Source organism: Lepidochelys olivacea (assembly GCF_965140295.1).
Source record: "Lepidochelys olivacea isolate rLepOli2 genome assembly, chromosome: 3".
Classification (NCBI taxonomy): Eukaryota; Metazoa; Chordata; order Testudines; family Cheloniidae; genus Lepidochelys; species Lepidochelys olivacea.
Window position 1 is genome coordinate 77,246,810 of NC_140413.1, and position 17,486 is coordinate 77,264,295.

The 17,486-nt window shown below is 42.7% G+C and overlaps 1 protein-coding gene across 2 annotated transcripts in view; it reads right to left on the bottom strand.

The window, feature by feature from the left end:
- The window catches only part of ASCC3 (activating signal cointegrator 1 complex subunit 3), a 519,828-nt gene that overhangs the window by 166,145 nt on the left and 336,197 nt on the right, over nucleotides 1-17,486 (bottom strand). The window lies entirely within an intron of this gene.

Consider the following 17,486-nt stretch of genomic DNA (forward strand, 5'->3'; position numbering starts at 1 on the left):
GAATGCTTCCATCATCTATATCTTTCTTAACATATCCCTTGAAATTGAAGTGCTGGCAAATTCAGTATTTTTAAAATAATTATGTAATAACTTTTCTAAACATGTGTGAATAGTAACTCTTAAGTGGCCTGCTGAGATTGCTACTTTTAGATATATAGTGATGACACTATACATCAGAGGAAAGGGACAGAGAGCCATTCAGGAAGGAGAGAGCAACACAGAAAGACTGAAGGGGAAGAGATGTGGAAAAAGGACAGGGAAGAAGACAGCCAATGGTCTCATTCCTGCTCTCACTAAAGCAAATGAGACTGGACCCAAAGTGAGGAAAAACCTGACCCACATATGAAGATTCAACATTTTATTTTTTTCTCTACAGGCTTCTGTTTTTCACAGTGTAATACTGAGAGGTTGAGAGAAGTACATTAATCAATGTAATATTGTCTCTATTAGCTTATGACACCTTTGACATAATATTTCTACCCATTTATTTTCTATTTAGGCTTGGACGGGTTAGATTTGTATGAGTAAATATTGATAAATGTCAATTTCACAATAAACACACAAACTGATGACAAATATTTCCATTGACAATAAACAATTTACATATAGGCAAAGAAAGAAAAAAAATTCCTTGAATTGGATTTAATGTTGCTTGAAAACTTATTACTGTTTGATTTAAGGCTATTTACATTGTATATTTTGATATATGATATTGATAATTTTGTTTTAATGGTTATAAAGCTTTAACTTTTTAAATCTCAATGTCTACTGTCCCTAAATAATTATTGTCTGACCCCCTTAATTTCCCACAACTGTAAAAACTGAATCTTATACCCATGATTTTGTGCAACTGTGAAAATTTAAATTGATAAAAATAGAAAAAAACAAACATCGGTATTACCTGTCAAAATTATAAAACACAAATCAATTTCTACCAAGACTATTTATATTCAATTTACAGTTGCTGTTTCAAAGGGGCAGCTAGAGAGCACTGAGTTAATTGAAACCTCTGTTCCACTGAAGTATTGGAGAACAAGTAGAACAAACACACTAAAATCACAGCAATTGATAGGTGCAGTTTCAACTCAATGTATTATGATGTTTCATGTAAAAAATATTTACTCAACATGCATAGTAATTTTTATCTAACAAAAATTTAAGAAACTACATGTCAAGAGAAAGTTGTCTAATAGTGTCCTCAGCTATGACACTATACATCAACATATGAATGCTAGTGAAAACACAGAAAAATAGGGTAATATTAAGAGATAAAGGGATGAAACCAAGAAAGCAACGTTTCTGAGCTGACTATAAGTGAGAACCCTTCTTACACGGATTAATGCTATTCCCTGTATTCCTCCTTACTTGCACAATGAGTAAATTTGCCAAGCAATTGTTCCTAGGACAAGGATGAACTGGGAGTGTCATATGATGGAAGCAAAATGAAGAGAACAGTGAACTAGGAAAAGGAACATTTAGGATGGGAGGAAAAGGTTTTACTAGATTTCCTGGAAGCGGTCCTAAAGTTTACTTTAAGACACCAAACCACTACTAATCCTTTTGTGGAATAGCATGAAGAAGTGAAGAAAAGTACTTACTTTTAACTTTGTAAACCTCTAATATGTGAGACTGTTTATTTCAGTAAGGTATGTTTTGTAATGGATACTATTACATCTAATATGCTGGAGAGACAAACAAATGTGTAAGAGTGCATTCTAGCCAAAAACAAAGCAGTGCCATCTACCAGATGATGCAGTTTCTCTCTTTCAGGATGCTTGTTTAGTGAAACTTATAAAGGCCCCATTTATCATTAGAAATTACAGCTCTCCCACTTTACTGAGGTTATAACCAGTAGGAAGGTTATTTTCCAAAATAGATATTAAGTCCATAGATTTCAAAGACTCAGAAGAGAGGTTCCTCTGTTAGTGACCTCAGTACAAGCCAAACCCTAAGATGAAGTACTATACTCAATTTACAGCCTGATTTAAATTTCTTAATTCCCTTTCAGACAGCTTGTGCAGTATGATTGCATGGTAAGCTATGACTTGAAGCAGAAAACGATAAATGAAGATCACTCTAAGGGTACTGCTTTCTCAGGAGTTGCTTTAAAGAGTGTAAAATTGGAGAGAGCGTTCATTCAACTAGACATAGAAAATTCTGATCTTTGACTAATTTGGAATAACAGATAAATATAGAAATATAATGATGGAAAACCACAATGAAAATGTGGAATACCTCGCAGGAAAAAGAAACTAAGTCACATTTTATAGCTTGGATTAATACCCTTCCATAGTATTGCTAGTGTCTTCGTAATATGTAATGATTTAACGTAATTATCATCTACAATCTTTGGGGTGCCTGTGCGCATGTGTGAGGTGAGGGCCTTTCACCTTGACTCACCTAGTCCTTGTGGGGGAGGCTAGCAGTGTTGCTAGCATGGAGTGGGGACTCTGCTCTCTATTTATATTGTGGCTGGACCCTGTGGCAAGTTAAAAGATGGAGAACTATTTTGAACAGAGATGACCTAGCAGGTCATTTTTAATGGAGGCAGGCTTGCCAATGTGCTCTTTTTGAAAGAGTCTGCATGGTCATTATCTAAATCTTCACCACTACTTCTGTAGTGTCGGTAGCCATTCTATATTAACTTTTTAATTGCAGTAATGTCTTTATCCAACACAAGTTCTTTTACTTGGTTATAATTAAAGGATGTATTTGTAGTATTTCTAGCACACAGATATGAGTCAGTTTGAATTTCTTCTACAAGAGCATCAATAATCCCAATGTCTCTCACAGCTGGTATAGGGTTCTCCAGTAGAGTTAGAATGTCTTGAAACTGATGACCCATCATCCCTATCAATTTACTGAAATCATGTCAGTAAATTTCACAAAGTGGTCCAAAAAATTCTCTAAAGGAGGAAAGCAAATGTGATTATTTTGAATTATAAGTGTTCCTCAATTTAAGAAGATATTTCCCCCACATTGTATAAACAATGAAATGGGTCTTTCCAGTGTTTTATAGAAGATCTAACAGTAATATATTTTAAATAAATATTGTTTTGCATTGTTTCAGTAAGATGGAAATCCAGACATGCACACCAAACAGAAAAGCATGTATCAAGCCTTATTAAATGCCTCAAGCCTTGACGAAAACAGTCAATATATTCATTTTAGTTAAGCCATGAAAATGTACATTACTCAAGACCAAGGAATTACCATCATAATATTGTGTTTTTATAAAGGATTTGAATAAGTTTATATGTAAAAATCACACAGAGCCTACATATTCTCTCTTCTCAAGTTGGAATGAAAAGATTCCTACATTATGAAGATATATAGAAGGCTAATTAACCATGTTCATCCCCCTCCGTGAAAAGAAATCTGGTCATTAGTTTTGTTAAAACAATTTACAACATATGGAGTCTCTGCTTTCGAGGGAAAGTCAAGAATCCTCTCTCATTCACCCTGCTCACTGTGGCTACTAGTGATGTTTTAAGTATGAATGTGACAGTAGGGAAACTACTCCATGAAAAGGAAGAAACAGCCACATAGATGATACGTGAGGGCAGTATGACCCAATAGAAGAAGCACTGGACTAAGAGCAAGGGACAGCTGTGTTCTGATCTCAGTTCTGCCGGTTGTTTGTGACAATAAAGAAGTGTACATTTAAATTCACCAAAATACTTTTGGGATTCAGAACCTTTTCTAATTGTTGGCAACTATGCACAGACTTTAGCACTAGAGCTAGGAAACCACTTCTGTTGCAACTGAAGGCTGGTGTTTGCATGAATATACCCTTTTTTCATTTGAATAAATATGTCAATTATATGTGAGAATCATTTCCTTCACTTCCAAAATATCCTAAAACTATCACTTTACTTAGTTGTGTGAATATGGTTGACAGGTGTGATTTAAGTTTGGTGTGAGGAAGGCAAAAATTGTTTTGCAGTTCTGCCCAATAATGTTAAAGCTGGCTCTGAGTGTGCCATAGTGTTTTTTTAGTGCAAAGGCAAAGCAGATATGTTCTACTCCATGGGGAATTCTACACCACTGTGCAACACAGAATTTTGCAGAAATTAATGTTGTGCATGCAGAATTTCTTTTCCCCCACAGAATTGGGCTGCAGTGCTCCTGGCCACCAGTAGGGACCGCTAGACCCAACAGAGCCCAGCTTGCACATAGACGACACTGATGGGGGGAGGAGGCCTAGAGGGTTCCCAGCAACTGCAGTTCCCCACATCCCCTGAGGGAAGGAGAGGGCAGTGTGCACGCAGGAAACTCCATGCAAGCCTGGGACTTTGAGCCTCAGGCTGTTTCTCCCTCTGGATTCCTGGGCTCTGAGGGGCAGAAGGGTAGTTGTCTGGGCTGCGGGGAACCCTGCAGCTGGGCTCTGAGGGGGAAGGGGATGGGTGTCTGAGCTAGAGCTGGCCCATGGATGGGGCTGGGGAAGAGGGGTGCAGGTATCTGGGCTGGCGGTGGGGAGGAAGCATGGCTGTACTCTGGAGGAGGAGGGGGTTTGGGTGTATTGGTTTGGGGGTGTGTGTGTGGGGGGGACTGTGGCTAGGCTCTGTGGGTGACAGGCCCTGTGGGTGACAGGCCCTAAAGGCTGGGCTCTGGAGGGGGCAGAGAAACAGGAACTGGGTTGTCATAGGAATTTTTATTTTTTTTGGTGCATAATTTTAATTTTTTTGGCACAGAATTCCCCCAGGAGTACTAACTGACACACAAACATTCATCCTGCATGAGAAAAACAGCCATGCAAGGTTACTTTATCGGTGAAGGTAATTGCACGGTATATAAATAAACAGGCTTTAGGCCTTGTATAGTTTTAGATTGGCATAACTATGTATGATCAGGAAAAGACAGATACTGGATGTTATCAAAGCTCTGACAGGCGTAAACAAAAAATAATTGTTTCCTTTTAGGGATATAAAATATTGGGATTAAATGTCTTTTGATTTTGGAATTTGATTTTAGTATTTTTCTGGTTTTAGAATTTTTCCTGAATTTTATAGATGAAAGAAAAATCTTCAGACTAAGCAGTGATTACAAAAGATAAACACAAGTAAATGAAATAAAAGTTGCATATGTTTCTAAGCTAAGGTGCCAACCAGAATTATTTTAGTGACTCACAATAGGTGACATTAATATACTAACACAAACTATTCTAACCAAAACACCAAATACTCTGCCACAATCCTGCATCATTCAAGCCAATAGGAGCTTTGCCACTGAATTTTGTGAGTATAAAACCAAGCCCCAAGATAGTAATCCAAGGACACACATTAAAATTGAATAAAGTGCCAAATAAAAAGCCTTAATAATATAAAATTCCATTTTAGGCTCATACCTACAAGTTCCTCTTCATATACTAATTAATATTATTTGAAGATTCAAGTGAAGCAAAGTAACTGCAAAAATTAATGACAGGTTTCAGAGTAACAGCCGTGTTAGTCTGTATTCGCAAAAAGAAAAGGAGTACTTGTGGCACCTTAGAGACTAACCAATTTATTTGAGCATAAGCTTTCGTGAAGTGAGCTGTAGCTCACGAAAGCTTATGCTCAAATAAATTGGTTAGTCTCTAAGGTGCCACAAGTACTCCTTTTCTTTTTGCAAAAATTAAATTAGTTGCCCATATTTACAGAGGATGGTGCTCTGTGGGGGTATAATTTATACCTCCTTGCACAAGCTACTTCTCCTGACCCTCAGGGAAGATTTACCCCGAGGAAGGACAAGAAGATGATGCTACTACTTTCTCTCAAGTTTTGTTCCTGGATGATGGGAGTTTTATTTCCCAACTTTGCTCCTCTAGCACAATGTCACTTTCTACAATAATGGTAAAGCTCTGTACAAGAGACAATACTTTCTTGGAGGCCAGCCCAAGCCTACGGAATGAACTCCCCCAGATAATAAGGATATCACAGGCCTCACCATCTTCTGCTCTAAGTGAAAGGTGTATTTATTTGTCTCTGCCTTCTCTAAAACGTGTATAAATATGCACAAATATATATCTAAAAACAAAATAAAAAATCCAAAACAAAACACTCCACTGAACATTCATCCTCTCCCTAGGAGGGGAAAAGAAAGAACAACATATGACAGATGCTAGGCACATTGCTTCATGCACTACTGGAAGGTGCATAGATAATAAGGCAATGAGTGATGTACATGGTCCTATAAAGGACAGAAGAGAATAGAGATGCTTGGACTCCACAGGAGCTCCGGGAGTGGAGGCTGTTTAGGACGTGTACTAAATAAGCACAACCCAGAGGTCCTTATTTTATTTTGCAGGTGAGCCAGTTCTATTCCAATGATCTACACATGAATGACAACTCAGTTAAGTTATAAAATTTGTATATTTCTTTGGAAATGCCAAAAAATAACTCAAACTCTTTATTTTAAGCAAAAAATGAACACAATTATACAAAAAAAATACTATGTTACTGCTACTCTATGGCAGTATTTAAAAGAAGTTCCTCAACAATTCTTATTTTTGCAGTTCACAAGATGTCACAGAATGTCTAGTCCTTAGGGCAAACATTACTAGATGTGTCACTGTGTTTCTATGTGACATACTGTGTATAGTCTCATCTGATAAAGTGAATTAATTATCAGTTGTACTTTGTGTGTGCAGGTATAAACCGATTCTAACATTTTTTATGGTGGTACAACTCTACTTGTAACAAAAATTGGTTACGTCAGAAAAAAATACATGTTCTATTAAAAGGAAATTTAGTGTTACAATTGTAATTGTTAATGCTGAGTTGTATGTCAAAATCCAAATATGTATGATGCATTAAAGTACAGCCTATGATATAAAATGTAAATACATACGATTTGGTATGATAAAAAAAGAATCATAAAAGATATCCTAGGCATTTAGTTTCTGAGCTGGATAGAAATATTTCTTGGACTTGACACCTGTTGGATTCATTTTGATCACTAGCATTGCATTTCAACCACCAGAAATACCTTTAATACTGTGTTTACTTTTGCACCTTTCCCCCCCCCCTAGAAAGAGCAGGCTATAGTTCACAGAGAAGTGGATGTGTATGGACTGGAAATAAAGTGCCGTGGCCCTCACACTATAAAATAGTACATTACTGGCAGACCCCTCTCATGGGCGCGGGAGCCCAAGCGTAGACCAGTGATATTTGTGGATTGTCAAGTACTGGGCACAAAGTCAGTCTAAATGGTGACATGATCCCTGTGGGCACATAAGGGAGCATTATCTCTCCACATGCATCCATGCCCAGTAGTGAATGAAACATGGAGTCAAGGATATTTACAGTACCGCTCCTCCCCTCATGTAAAAGATATATTTTAGGAATTATTTTGGGGAAAGTTGGACAGAAGCTCAGACCAGATGATCATAATGATTCCTTCTGACCTGGGCATCTATGACTCTAGTTCACACTGTTTGGATGGGAGGCTGGGGTCAGGATGTCACTTAGCATGAGGCAGCTGTGCTAGACCCACTGCCAGAATGAAGAGGAATTCAGCTGATTCAAGAAGGGGAAGAGGAACTCTTCAGTGGCACCTCTTGAGAGCTGATTGAACACTCCTTGCAGCTGGACTCAATTCAGATTTCAGGAATTTCCTCACCACTGATCTGGCCTGAAATAAGATATGCCCACCAGTTTTATATCCTGGAAGGGAAGAGAAAGACAGGTTTCTTACCTATTAAACCCACTTTCCTTAATTATTGTATTTAAAAAGAAAATCTCAAGTCTCCAGTATTTTAACTGGAGAGTACAGTACTAGTGTTATTTGGTTTATATTTAATATAGCCAATAAAATATCTGGTTAGAAAATTCAAGAGATGGCACAATGACTAAAACAATTGTGCATAATTACTCTTGCCTTTGAAGGATGCTTTTCTACATCTGTAATTGTGTAAGCACTTTTCTTGTGAATATACATGATGCTCTCTTTTAAGACTGATTTTTTGGCACAGGGCATTTTCTTTTCTTGTGCAAATTAATTTTTGTATTATATATTTAAACAGTGTTTGGTAAAAAAACACTGTCTCAATGTTTAATTCATAACCGATATATAATCTGCTTGTCTGAAGTTTGTAAGCTTGGTCCTTTTTTTGCCAAAATTCCCTATCAAAACTACGGAGCTCACTGTTGTCAACACATCATAATCCATACATTATGATTGTAAAAGGAGGTTAAACAGATACTTTAGTAATCAAATGAATTAATTTCAGATTTGCTTTCCAAATAGCACATAGAAATTATGGAAAACTAAGGAAGTGTCACATCTGGCTCAAGTACATGTTAGTCTCTGAATATTATCTTTATTTACCAGCACACACATTATGTGATGATGGTTAAAGGAAAGCACAAGATGCCATACCTTGTGTCAGGGTTCCCTCCCCACTCTGAACTCCAGGATACAGATGTGAGGACCCACATGAAAGACCCCCTATGCGTATTTCTACCAGTTTAGGTTAAACTTCCCCAAGGCACAAATTCTTTGCCCTTGGAGGGTACGCTGCCACCACCAAGTGATTTAACAAAGAATCAGGGAAAGGACCACTTGGAGTTCTTATTCCCCCAAAATATCCCCCCAAGCCCTTATACCCCCTTTCCTGGGGAGGTTTGAGAATAATATCCTAACCAATTGGTTACAAAGTGATCACAGACCCAAAACCCTGGGTCTTAGGACAATAGAGAAATCAGTCAGGTTCTTAAAAGAAAGATTTTTTTTTAAAGGTAAAAATCACCTCTGTAAAATCAGGATGGAAAATAACTTTACAGGGTAACAAAAGATTCAAAAACACAGCAGAACTTCCTCTAGGCTTAGTTTCAAAGTTACAAAAAACAGGAATAAACCTCCCTCCAGCAAAGGAAAAATTCACAAGCAGAACAAAAGATAATCTAACACGCCTGGCCTGGCTTTTACTTACAATTTTTGTAATATGAGAGACTTTTAGGATGGTTTATAGGAGAAGGAGTTTTCTGACCTGATGCTTCTCTGCTTCCCAAGAGAACACACACAACAAAGCCCCGCCCCCCCCCCGGCTGCCAAGATTTGAAAGTATCCTCTTTCCCCATTGGTCCTTTTGGTCAGGTGCCAACCAGCTTATTTGAGCTTCTTAACCCCTTACAGATAAGGATGAATTCTAGGCTACCCTTAGCTGTATGGTTATGACACCATGAATTTAAATTATTTAAATCTTGCAATTATATTAACAACTTTGCCCCTTAATGATGAATAGGCTAACTTTTTCAAGAGAGACATGGTGGATGATAATATCTTTTATTCAACCAACTTCTGTTGGTGAGAGACACAAAATTGCGAGCCACACAGAGCTCTTCTTCAGGTGTGGGAAAGGTACACCCAGCATCACAGTTAACTGCAAGATGGAACAGATTGTTTAGCATAAGTAGTTAGCACATATAAGGAACGATTCTAGGTAGAGTGGCCTGTTAACACCTCTGTAGACACAGGACAAAAAGCCGGTTAGTGGGTTACAGATTGTTGTAATAAGCCAAAAAATCAATGTCTCTGTTCAGTCCATGATTTTTAGTTTCTTACAGAGTAATGAATTTAAGCTCCCAGGTTAGTCTTTTGAAAGTGTTGCGCATACAACTTTTATCTGGTATCTTTGCTCAAGGAATATTTTCATCTTCAATCCCTCACTCCCAAATAATATACTTTTTGGGTGCAGCACATTTTCCCCAACAGGCTCTGCACAATTCTGTCAACTAAAACCAGTGGTGCAAGTAGAAATCAGTTCTTGCCGGTGCTGCATTCATGGGAGGGACACAAAGGGGGGCACATGACCCGCCCCCCCAGTGACCCTCCATGTGACTCCTCCCTGCCCTGCCCCCAACCCAGAGCCCCCAAGATCTCCCAGTCCCCTCTGACACCCCACTTTGTATATACAAACATCAACATGCTTAACTACTCACATTCCCCCCACATATGTAGTATTTAGTCTGTTTATATGGAATATGGGAGTTGGGTGAGGAGCCATTTCAGCATATGTATGACTTATTAAAAGACAAATTTTAAGTAGAACTGTATCCTAAACTGCTTTATGGTATTGTACCCAAACACTGCTTTTCAATGGGGAAATTCAACTTCCTTTATAGGAACAAGGTTTCAGAGTAACAGCCGTGTTAGTCTGTATTCGCAAAAAGAAAAGGAGTACTTGTGGCACCTTAGAGACTAACCAATTTATTTGAGCATAAGCTTTCGTGAGCTACAGCTCACTTCATCGGATGCAGACTCCTGAAACTCTTACCAGTCCACAAAAGTGGTCCATAGTCCCACAAATAGTCCCATTGTCTTCTGTGGGATTGATCAAATGATTAAGGGTTTACAGGATTAGGTTCCTACTTTCTAAATTGTTCTGGATGAAACTGACAATGCCTGAGCTGTCAGATCAGAAGGAGCTTTATTCAAATAAAGGTGGGCAGATATGTGATAAGTCTTAGCTCCGTTACTAAGATGAAGAACATATTTTCAGCAAAGTTCTTGGCAGATTCCTGAGGCAGCAGGTTTAAGGCCATCAGTGTCTGGCATTATAATCTTCACTTATAGTTCTCTCACCCACGACGCTGGAAAATGAGGCATTTGTTTTCTTAGTTTTGCTGCTCCAGTTCCAGTTAACAAAATGCATGTTAAACTAATTTGGCTGCAAAGAAGAATTCTATGTACACTGGGGACAACACCTGATTCCTGTCAGGCTGAGGAACTGGGCTGACATCAGAATCCAAACATCCTCTGGTCAGTGCAAGCAGAGACATTCCTCTAGTGATTTGGACTTGATGTGATGCAGTATGAATGTTATGGATAATTCAGACCAATGGGGAGAAACAGAATCAAAAACACTGTTTAAACATCTTCCATCCCCCCCAAATCCTCCCCTCCTGAGGACTCCCGACCAAGGTAACAGCACAATACAATACAATACAGCACAATGCAGCACAAACAGAACTTAAACGAAACCTTTGTTAGCGTATGTATTATGCTGTTAAAGCCATATAAAGAATGAATGCCCTCCGTAGCCACGTTCTGTTCCTTTAAGGAGCAGAGCGCAGCCCCGTCCCACCCCACCCCCCTCTGGAAGGGGGCGGGGCTAGTCCCAAGTCTTTCAGGTACCCTACACTTGCTAAAAATCTCTTGTTGGTGCTGTGTACTAGTGTGTACCCCCCACTTGCACTCCCGTCTAAAACCAAAATCTGGGCTTCTATAATATTGTGTCTGTTCAAAGGATTGTTGGGGGCACAGGGTGGCAAAAACTAAACACTTAAAGTAATCAAAATTCTATTATACTGTTTTCGTCATTTTAAGGGAAATTTTGATTACCTTGCCCTCCAGGTGTGAGCGGAAGGCCATACATGCCAGCCGCACAGCCCTGAGCTCCTTGACGTTTATATGTAGGGTCAGGTCTTGAGCCAACCACAGGCTCTGTGGCTGAAAGTTCCCCACATGGACCCCCCAACCCAGGTCCGACGCATCAGACACCAGCTTCAATGACAGGGCCCTGTCCCTGAACAGGACCCCTTAGAGCATGTTGTTTGGGGTGGACCACCACTGTAGGGAGGTGATCACAGAGTCTGGCACGGTGAGGACCTTGTCCACCCTGTCCGTGGCCTGAGAGAACTTCAAGGCCAACCAGAACTAGAGGGGCCTCATGCTGAGTCTGGCATGACAGACCACATATGTGCACGCTGACATGTGACCCAAGAGCTGCAGGCAAATCCTGGCTGTTGTCACCGGGAATCTTGTGACTGAGTTGATGAGACCTTTCAGGTCTCGAAGCTGTCTGGCGGGAGAGAGGCCCTTGATGACACTGCGTCCAGGAGTGCCCTGATAAACTCTATGCATTAGACTGGGACTAACATGGACTTTGTGTTGTTTACCAAAAGGCCCAAGGCAGTGCACGTGGACAGGAGGAGTGCCACGTGATCCCTCACCTGCAACCAGGAGGTGCCCTTGACAAGCCAATCGTCCAGATAGGAAAATATCTGGACTCCCCACCATCTGAGGTAGGCTGCTACTACCACATGCATTTTGTAAACACCCTGGGGGCAGTGGACAGACCAAATGGGAGGACCGTGAATTGGTAGTGAACTGTCCCACCACGAAATGGAGGAAGCACCTGTGCCCCTTGAATATGTAGATGTGGACATATGCATCCTGTAGATTGAGGGCAGCGTACCAGTCCCCGGGATCCAGGGAGGGGATGATGGAGGCCAGGGAAACAATGTGGAACTTGAGTTTCACCATGTACTGGTTCAGACCTCGCAGCTCCAGGATGGGCCTGAGCTCCCCTTTGGCCTTCGGGATAAGGAAATAATGGGCATAATACCCCTTCCCCATGAACTCCTCAGGCACCGCCTCTATCGCTCCTAGTCCTAGGAGTCGCCCCACCTCCTGCTTGAGCACAGCTTCATGCGAAGGGTCCCCCAAGAGGGACAGAGAGGGGGGTGGTTGGGAGGGGAGGAGGTAAATTGGAGGATGTAACCCCGGGAGATAGTGTTGAGGACCCATCGGTCCGAGGTTAGCCGCAACCATTCCGGGAGGAAAGCACACAACTGGTTGGAGAAAGGGAGCTTTATTGGGATGGATCCCTAATGAGGACTGGCAGGGTGCCCCCGAGCGTTCTGTCAAAAGTGCCTTTCCCCCGCCTCCTTGCCCTTGGAGGATCCAGGCTGGGGGGCAGGCCGAGACTGCCTCTGAAGGCGTCTCTTATAGTCCCACTGCTTCTTATTGGTGGCCTCATACTTCGGGAGGGCGGCTTGGGAGGGAGTCTGCTGGGGCTTGAACTTAGGTTTTGTCAGACCTGGAACATAGAGGCCCAGAGTCTGTAAGGTCGTGCGGGAATCTTTCATGCCATGCAGCCTTGTATCTGTTTCCGCCGCAAACAGAGCTTTCCCATCAAATGGGAGATCCTGCTTGGAAGACTGCGCCTCCCTGGACAGCCCAGAGAGCAGGAGCCATGACCCCGTCTCATGTATACCGCGGAGGCCGTGGATCATGCGGCCGTGTCTGCAGCATCCGAGGCTGCCTGCAGGGACGCCCTAGTGGCCGCTGCCCTGTCCTTCCCTAGCACCTTGAACTCCTACCTATCGTGCTCCTGGAGGGAGTCCTCAAACTTGGGCAGGGAGCCCCACAGACTGAATTTGTACCAGCGCAGGAGAGCCTGATTGCTTGCCACACGTAACTGGAAGCTCAAAGATGAATACGTTTTCCTTCTGAAATAGTCCAGTCTCCGAGAGTCTTTGTTCTTTGGGGTTGGGGCTGGCTGATCTTGCCGTTCCCTATGGTTGACCGACTCGACTACCAGGGAGTTGGGCGCAGGGTGGGTATACAAGTACTCATGCCCCTTAGTGGGTACAAAGTACTTGCGTTCCACCTTCTTAGAGATGGGGGCCAACGAGGCCGGTGTTTGCCACAGGGCATTTGAAACCTTAGCCACCGCTTCATGGAGAGACGAGGCCACCCTACCCAGTGCCGACGGGGATAGCACTTTAAACAGGGAGTCTGAGGGCTCCTCCATCTCTTCTGCCTGGAGGTGGAGGTTTGCTGCCACTCTTTTTAAGAGTTCTTGATGGGCCCTGAAGTCCTTCTGCAGGGTGGAGGCAGGCGGGGCTGCAATCGCCTCCTCCGGGCAGGGCAAGGAGGCCAGTGGGCTGGATATCAGCCTGCACCAGGGGGGTCCACCACCTGGTCGGACTCTGGGCACAGTGCCGAGGACGTATGTCCCATCGACGCCTTTCTTGGGGGTCTGGAGAGGGAGGCCGACGGTGCTTCCGAAGCTCCGGCCACCGAGTGAGCTCCCACCAGGGCAGGGCCGGCTGTTCGGGTTGCTGTCCTGGCCTGGCTCATTGAACGATGGCTACAAATGGAGGCCGGGCTGGAGTAAGATCTGCTGCTGTCTCTGGACCAGGAGGCGTGGCGGTACCAGGATCTACGTCGGCCATGGAACTGCGATCTCAACATGGAGGACTGGTACTGACGGTAACAGCTGCTCCGCAAACAGCCTCGATGTCTTGGCGGAGACTTGGAGCTGGAACGGCATCGACCGACTGCGGTACCCCCTCCGAGATGAGGACTGTTGGCGACGCCTGCTATGGTCCTGTCAATATTCGCTCCTTGAGGTCGAGCAGTGCCGAGAGTCCCAGCCAGACAGTCTGGTCAGCTTTGAGGGCGATCCACATGGATTCCGACCCGAACGGTCGCTGGGCAGTGAATGGTGTCAGGAACGTTCCCTCGACCGAGACCAGTACCGGGCTGGTGGCGACTGCGGAGATCTCAGTGGCAGCTTGCCTCTGGAGCGTAGGACCAACATTGGCAGTTCCCTGGGCACCAGCATGGACATAATGTCCCGGGCCACCTGGAGAGCTTCAGGTGTGGACGGCATCCGGACAGACTTGTTCTGAAGGGGCCGGGCTACTCCGCTCAACGTGAGTCGGAGGCCTGGGGCCCAGTGGAGATCGAGGGCTGCCCGACATGGGCCTAACCTCTGTCCCAGACTTCCCTTGGTGCCGCTAAGAAGAAGGAATCTTTCTGGCCCTCTTGGCATGGCCCGTGGATGGGGAGCGGTGCCAACTGGTCGATGGCACCAGAGGGTGGCCGTGTACCGACAACGTGGTGCTAGGTACCGGTTCGGAACGGCGTGCCGGAGTTGAGGTCAGCGCTGACTCCATCAGGATGGCTCGGAGACTAATGTCCCTTTCTCTTTTGGTCTGAGGCTTAAACAACATGCAAATCTTGCACCTTTCGCTGATATGGGTTTCTCCCAAACTGCGCAAACAGTCTGCGTGCGGGTCACTTCTTGATATAGAACGCCTACAAGAGCCGCACGACTTAAACCGTGGGGCGCGGGGCATGCCCCGGCCTGGGCTCACTGACTAACTAAATTAACTAAACAGCTAACTAACTACAGTTACTAACACTGAACGAACAGTTCTGGGGACGAGCTACAGCAAAGCTGGAGCAGAGTAGTTCTGACACACCTTTGCTGGCGGCAATAAGGAACTGGGGGTGGAGGGGAGCGCGCAGCTCCCCTTATACCGCGCTAGGCAGGCGCCACTCCATGGGACACAGGGGGCGCTCCCCCGCTACGGGCACTGCTAGGGGAAAAACCTCCGGCACCGGTGCACATGGCGAGCATGCACACCTATTGTGGAATAGACATGAATATTAACTTTCTTCCTGTCTTCTGGAACATCCTAGTAGTCTAAGACTTATTAAAAATCAACATTAACACTCCAAGGAGCTCCTCAGCCAGCTCTTAAAATTCTTGGATGCAAGCTATCTGGACTGGCTAATTTAAAAATGTCTAATTTAGCAGCTTCTTTTTAACATCCTCCAGAGATACTAGAGAAATCGAAAGAGTGTCATAACAATATGAGGAAACTATATCATCTGTTTTTGCCCCCTCCCAAATATAGAGCAGAAGTATTTATTGAACACTGCTGCCTTTTCTGTATTATTGATAATTCTACCATTTCTATCTAATGGTGGACAAATACCATTGTCAGAATCCTTTTCCCCCCTAATATAGTTTTTAAAAAAAACAACCCTGCTGGAGTGCTTTCTGTGATGTCAACACATGTCAACTTGGATCTAAGATAATCAACTCACAATTTCAGATAGGTCAAACAGCTATCAGATAGCAATAAGCTGGTCAGGGCTAACATGCTCCTGATTCAGACCAGTGACCTAGAGGTGAAAGGTTCCATTACCTTAGTAGTAATACTGACCTGCATGAAGTATTTTAAAAAAAGTTAGTTTTGACTCCAGAAATTGCTAGTGCTCTACAAGTTTCCATTGTGGCTCACTCAGATGGCTTGGTTTCAGTACAGCCAACCTACTATTACTTTATCATCACTCATTTTTCAGGTCATCAGTTTGAACGCATATGGATTTACAGTATACTATTCTTTGTTAAAATAGCTCTATGTTCATCAACAGTTATTTCCATATCTTAAACTTTCTCTCTGCAATTATTAATCTTGACAGTAAGTCTTCCAATTTCTTAACCACAAAGATGACAAGAGCCCTGCTTTCATAGTTTATTAACAACATCATTTGGTAGCTTGGTTCTCTTATCAGTCATAAAAAACAACTGCGGGTAGGTTCAGTTCATTCAAGTACGAGATAATAAAGATCCCCAGTGAAAAAATTCATCCCCCCCATGGCCCTGCGTGAGCAATCTCTCTCTGAGGAGGGTTTGATGGTTGTTCCTTTGAAGATATAAATACAACCTCAGTGATATAAACAGCACTTCCAAAACAATGTGCAGATTGGGGATGAGAAGAGCAGCTGGATAATAACACTGATATTTTGCACTGGAATGCAGGTTTAAAACTAACATAAGGAAGCACTTCACAAAATTCACAGTCAATCTGTGGAACTCGTTGCCAGGGGACGTTGTGATGGCCAAAAATAAACTAGGTTCAAAAAAGAATTAGATAAGTTCATGGAGGATAGGTTCATCAATGACTATTAGCCAAGATGGTCAGGGATGCAACCGCATATTCTGAGTATCCATAAAACTCTGACTGCCAGAAGTTGGGAGTGGACAACAGGGGATGGATCATTTGATAATTGCCCTGTTCTGTTCATTCCCTCTGAAACATCTGGCACTAGCCATTGTCAGATAACAGGATGCTGGGCTAGATGGACCATTGGTATGCCAGTATGCCATTCTTACGTTCTTAAGATTAGCCCTCATACTGATCCCTGCTTATTTTGATGCTTCTTGAGCATTTAATACCTCCCCTCATGCAGAAACTGAACAAACAAATGAAAACCTAAATATACTGTACGTTTTACTCCGAATACATTTTAAAAAATCTGGAAGGGCTTTTTATAGTGAAATCCAACACTGAGATACTCTCTCATCTTGAGCCAACTGCAGAGAGGCAGTGAAGAGCCAGTGATTTTATTTATTGAATATTGAGGATTTTCTGAATTCTCCCACCATTGCTTTACCTCCAGAATAGTTCCAAGGGAAAAGTGTAAATTCTCCATCTTTATTTTTATTTTATTTAGTTATCTAGATCTGCTTTGTGCAGGGCTAGAAACTCTGGCAGACAGCCTACAATGCTAGTGCCTGTGGAGCTACAGTAGTAAAAGCTGCTCAAAAAATTCAGAAAAAACAGACTGTACCAACAGCAAAGAGATGTGAACAGTTTCCCATTTACTTGAGTAGAATGTTAATTTTGAAGCCTAATTATGAATTTTAAATGCCAGCACTAACAATTTTACTAATGATGCTTTTACTATAAATATCTAGCTGAGGTATTCCTCTAATGAGGAAGGACATACCTGTTGATTCAAACACCACAGAACATAAGAACTATATTTGCTCAGTGCAGTGGTTCATCTAGGCTAGTATCCTGTCTTCCCGACAGTGGCCAATGACAGGTGTTTTAGAAGGAATGGACAGAACAGGCAACCATGGAGTGATCCATCCCCTGATGTCCACTCCCAGCTTCTGGCAGACAGAGGCA